This window comes from Phodopus roborovskii, unplaced genomic scaffold (assembly GCF_943737965.1).
Source record: "Phodopus roborovskii unplaced genomic scaffold, PHOROB, whole genome shotgun sequence".
NCBI lineage: Eukaryota > Metazoa > Chordata > Mammalia > Rodentia > Cricetidae > Phodopus > Phodopus roborovskii.
This window is the reverse complement of record NW_026126525.1, coordinates 16,435,249-16,440,822: the sequence shown is the minus strand read 5'-3', so window position 1 is coordinate 16,440,822 and position 5,574 is coordinate 16,435,249.

Sequence of the window (5,574 nt, the reverse complement as noted above, 5' to 3'; positions counted from 1 at the left end):
CCTTTTTTCTATTCATAGCTTCCACGCTGCTGTAAGGATCAGCCTTCAGCACCTCAGGAGTTGAGGGGGAGCCACAGAGTTGGCAGAATAATCACTAAACTTGACTTTTCTGTCTGAGGGAGTAAAACTTAATTCTCTAGGGCCAGTGAGCAGGGCAAAACTTAATTCTCTGGGCTGGAAGAAAAAGGGAAAACACACATACATACACACACAATTAAGCATTTTATGTATTGCAGGTAAAGAACAAATTATCCCTCAGGAACCCACACACAGTTAAACATTTTTCCTTTATGCTTCTCATAGATCAGGAATTCAGCAATAACTGTTTACACAGGCAGTGGATTTTATAATTGCCAGAAAACCAGGTTACTAGTTTCACTTTTCATATTTCAGAGTCCAGTCCAATTACCTTAATTATCCAATTCTTTGTTTTCTAGCCACAAGAAGTCATTATTTAAAGCTTTGCTTTAGCTATGATGCACACTTAATCCCATGAACACATCTCCCCATATCAAAAAGAACTTGCATTAACTCCTGGAATTTGACTGTTTACCTTAATCTTTAACCTACATAATAGCTTATGCAGCTCCTCAAGAGAAACATGTAAGTCCTAACTGTGTGACACTTCATTGTTCTTATTTTCTATTCTCTGCAGCTTCATCAAGGACAGGAGCAACACTGTATCCTACCTTTTCTTATATTGATTTTCCTACTAAACTAACCTCTATCATAATCACTATATGTGTTAGAAACCCTTAATCATCAAAATTGTATCTAAATGAACACTATTATTGCATGAAATCTTCACTTCAGTTAAACAGCACAGCTTAAAAGGAAATCAGCTTCAAATAATCCACAGGTGAAAATGCCCAGTAGAATGGGATATTTCCATGAGATAATCACACTACGTTACAGGCAGTGGGGATCCCCCACACCCACTCACACAATGCCAGATTACCAGAAAAAGTTGGCAGTGGCAAACATGTAAAGCCACAGCAGTAACAAGAGGCATTCTGGGGCTGAGGCCCTCAGGGCCTTGTCTGAGATTCACCTATCAGTGCCTTGCTTCCTGGTGGACCAATCACCAGCTGATGTTCCTTCAACGTGGCCCCTGGCACTTGGCTTTGCCATTTTTCTCATATCTATTTACTGTATTGTTATTGAAACACACCTTAAAAGCGGTGATTGACTCACACAATACTAGGTGTTCCTGCTGATAAAAGATTTTCCTGTAGATAGGAGCTTTACCCTAATCTAATCAACTCTAGCCAGTGTGTGTGTGTGTGTATCATGTAATAGAAATCTGGAAACACACACACACACACACACAGTGAGAGAGAGCGAGAGGGAAAGAGAGAGATGCAGACATGTAGACTCACATTACATTGTGGTGGGTGGAGGGGGGCGTTGAGGTTGAGACAGCCTTTTTCTTTCTCTCCTGGCTGGCCTGGAACTCACTCTATAAACCAGGCAGGCCTCCAAGTCATAGAGATCCTCCTGCCTCTGCCCTTTAAGTACTAGTATGAAAAGCATGTGCCACCATTCCTGGTTTAATAACCACAATCTTAAAGAAACCTGTGAGTAGGAGGGAAAAGGCTAGCTAGTGGAGATGGCAGTTGATAACAAGGGGATAAACAGGACTCTATGGAGAAATCTGTGAGCAAATTGTAAATATAGAACAATAAGGTGTGCTGACCAGAGAACGAGGTGGCAAATTTAATTCACCTAGACAACTTAAGTAGGAGATAAGAGTAAAAAGTTAAATAGTAGTAAAATGTGCAAATTCTGTTCAAGGTTTTATTATTTCTTGAAAACCAAGGAGCTACCTGTATACTAGAGAGGAAAGTAAGTGATTACGGCATTTTAGGAAGACTTTTCTGGTGGTTTTGAGCATGACAAAATGGGTCCAGCTTAAAGGAGTTAGGTGGGAGGTTACCAACATGAATGGTGGATGAAGGATGGATTGCTATGAACCAACAAAATATTTGAAACAGCAGAAGGAAAGTTCTGTTTGGCTCATTGTTTTGGTGCAATTTCAGCCCATTGTGATGCAGAAGGAATGGGACAGGAGCAACTGCACAGAAGCAGGGATGTATGATGGCAGTTTTTCACAAGAAACAGAAAGCTAGACTGGAAGTAGAGGCCTGCTCTTAGTAATCAATTTCCATCCGCTGGACAGCATGCTTTAAAGCCTCCATGGCTGGGGAACTGAGATAGAATATTATCATTATTATTATCATTACTACTTCTACTACTATTGTTTTCCTTATTATTTTGAGGCAGGGTTTTTCTGTGTAACTGCCGTGGCTGTCCTGGAACTGCCTTTGCAGACCAGGCTGACCTCAAACTCACTGAGATCTGCCTGCCTCTGCCTCTACAGTGCTAGGATCAAAGGCATGCACCACCACCACCTTGCTTGGTGGAATATTACTTTAAGATGTATGTGTCACTTTCGTTTATGCTGAATTTGTTTAACTCTGTGAAGCTGTGCTGCTGTGCCTGTCTAAAACACCTGGTGGTCCTAATGAAGAGCTGAGTGGTCTATAGCAAGGCAAGAGCAAGGATAGGTGGGGCTGGCAGGCAGAGAGTATAAATAAGAAGAGAAACGAGGAGGAGCAAGAGGAGAGAAACAAGGGAACAAGGAAAGGAGGGTGTCAGGGGCCACCCATCCAGTCACCCAGCCAGCCATGGAGTAAAAAGGAAAGTAAGACATACAGAATTAAGAAAGATAAAAGCCCAGAGGAAAAAGGTAGATGGGATAATTTAAGATGATAAAAGCTGGTTAGAAACAAGCCAAGGTAAGGCCGGGGAACTCACAACTAAGAATAAGCCTCTGTGGGTGATTATTTGGGAGCTGCATGGTGGGACCCACAAAAAAGAACTAAGAGCACAGCAGGGAACAAATGTTCAAAAGAGGTACCTATAGAGAACATTTCACATCCAAATAAATCATAGCCTTTTGTCTCTGGCCCGTGAAAGCTAATTTATCTGTATGACTATGTATGTGGTGCATATGTCTTGAGAGTGGTTCTCAGCTGTTATTGCTTACTCTGACAAGGAGAGGGATGAGAGTCTCCTTTGTCTCAGGGACTTCATGAAGCTATTTTGAGTTGTTTACTTTCCTGCTTAAAGACTGTCCCTGCAGAATGGCATGTTTCAATCTCACAGGAAACTGCTATACAACATCTCAAAGACACACCTCACTAATCTAGATAATTCTGAGGATAGTCAAACTGACAATGCACTCAGCTACAGATTGATGTAGTTATACCAGGAGGCACCTGGCATCTGGTTGTCTTTCTACATATTACAAGTATTCACACTTTTTTTTTTTTCCTTTAAGACAGGGTTTCCCTGTTGTAGCCCTTGATATCCTGTAACTCATAGGTAAACCAGGCTGGCCTCAGAGATCTGCCTGCCTCTGCCTCCTGAGTTCTGGGATTAAAGATGTGTACTGCCACAACCAGCTTATCTTAATTACTGTATTATTACATGTTACTAGTTGCATTATATATTCAATTCATTAGGGGCTGTAAAATAGTGATGTCTTAGCGGCTGGTTCTTTGACTATGGGACATTTGCTTTACCAATTACTCATTTGGTATCTCTGAGGTACAATCTGATTTGGAAAGGCCAGATAAATGATCATTTCCATTAAAGGGTTATGAACCACAGCATGCTAGCACACATCCAGCACTTGTGGGATAGAGGCAGGAGGACTATGGGATTCAGGACACTCAAGCATACACTTTTTGAGAAAGGTACTTTCTCAAGAAACAAAACAAAAAGTGGTAAAAATGACTGGTTATTTTTCTATTACCATCCAAAGGGTTTTATAAACTGCTTAACTACAATGATTTTTATGGCTTGAAGCGTATTTTATATCTTTCAATTAATGTAACTTTATCTTTATAGCTGCTCAAAACATTCAGAATTGGCAATAGCCACTTCAACTCAAGTCCTTAGCTTTCTGTATGACTGAATGACTGAATGTTCTATGTATGCTACTATACATTTGCCTTTCCTTTAAATACTTTAAGACTTAGAGCAATACAAACCAACTATAACTTTTTTCCACATATTTGATAGGTGTGTTGAGGACCAGTGATATTGGCCAGGGCTAAGCCAAGTGAGGAGTGGTAGAAGACAAACTTTACAGAGAAGGGCACACTTTCATCTGATGGAAGACTTCTTTGAAAGATCCCAGTAAACACACTCTCTCTCTCTTACACACACTTTCCCACATACACTTTCTCTCTCTCTCTCTCTCTCTCTCTCTCTCTCTCTCTCTCTCTCTCTCTCTCTCATACACACACACACACACACACACGTTGGGAATAGGTAAAGGGTTAAAGGTTACCAAGAATGAATATCATGAATAATGTTTCAGAAACCAGGGATTGTCCTCTTCCAAATGTGACTCTCCTTAAACTTGAGTAGAATTGTTTTTACATTTTATAGGAGTGGCTGTTTGGAATGCCCAAGGTATTTTCACTTCCTACACTCCAGTAGGCCCACACCAATTATGTTCCCTGAAGATCTTGTATTACCTTTACTTCTGCTTTTCCTTTTTGTTGTTGTAATTTTGTTTTTCTAGACAGGGTTTCTCTCCCTGGCTGTCCTGTAACTCATTCAACACCAGTCTGGTCTTGAACTCAGGGATCCACCTGCCTCTGCCTCCGGAATACTGGGATTTTTTTTAAAAGCATGCGCCACTGCTGCCAGGCTGTGCTACTGTTACTTCTAAGGTGCGCCTTGTTTCTCAAACATTGTTTCAATACTTCTCCATTACTGCTTACTGGAGTGCTCCTTGGATCTTAAAGCCTTTGCACTTGCTGTCTGGAAGACAATTATGCCTATTATTAGATTCTCCTTATCTATCTCAACTATCAGTCCTCATTTCAACAGGAAGACCCCTGTGCTAGCTTTTCCATAAAAAACTGTGTCATCACTATACAGTCTTCTGTTTCAAAGTTCACCACATTTTTTTTTTTTTTTTCTTTTTAACGAGACAGGGTTTCTTTGTATACCCCTAGCTGTCCTGGAACTCTATACATCAGGGTGGTCTTCAAGTCAGCCTGCCTCTGCCTCCAGAGTGCTGTGATTAAAGGCGCAAGACACCACCAGCCGGCTTCATCACAACTTTCAAGTTTACTCAAGCCTTGGCTGCCTGAGCCAGAAGATAAAAACCAGACTTCCTTGAAGGCAGAGAACAGACCCTAAACATATTTTCAATCCCTGGGCCCAGAACAACAATTAAGGAGAAACAGCAAACACTACTAAATAAATAAATAAATGCAAAGGACATTACGTAACGGCCTCGGATTCTGTTTCACAATCAACTAAAGCCTACCAAACGCTCCACGTGGGAAACAGGCACACCCGGGTGCAGGAAGCACCGCAGCAAAACCCAGAGATCCCGCGCCCTGCAGCCCCCGGAAGGAGGGAGGCTCCATGAACGTGCACACGGCTACGCGGGGCGGGACGAGGTGCCGAGGCCACGCCCCTTCGCGTCTCGCTTCCTCCGTCCTCCTCAGCGCTGTGACGTCCCGCGCTAGGCACGGAGCGTAAACA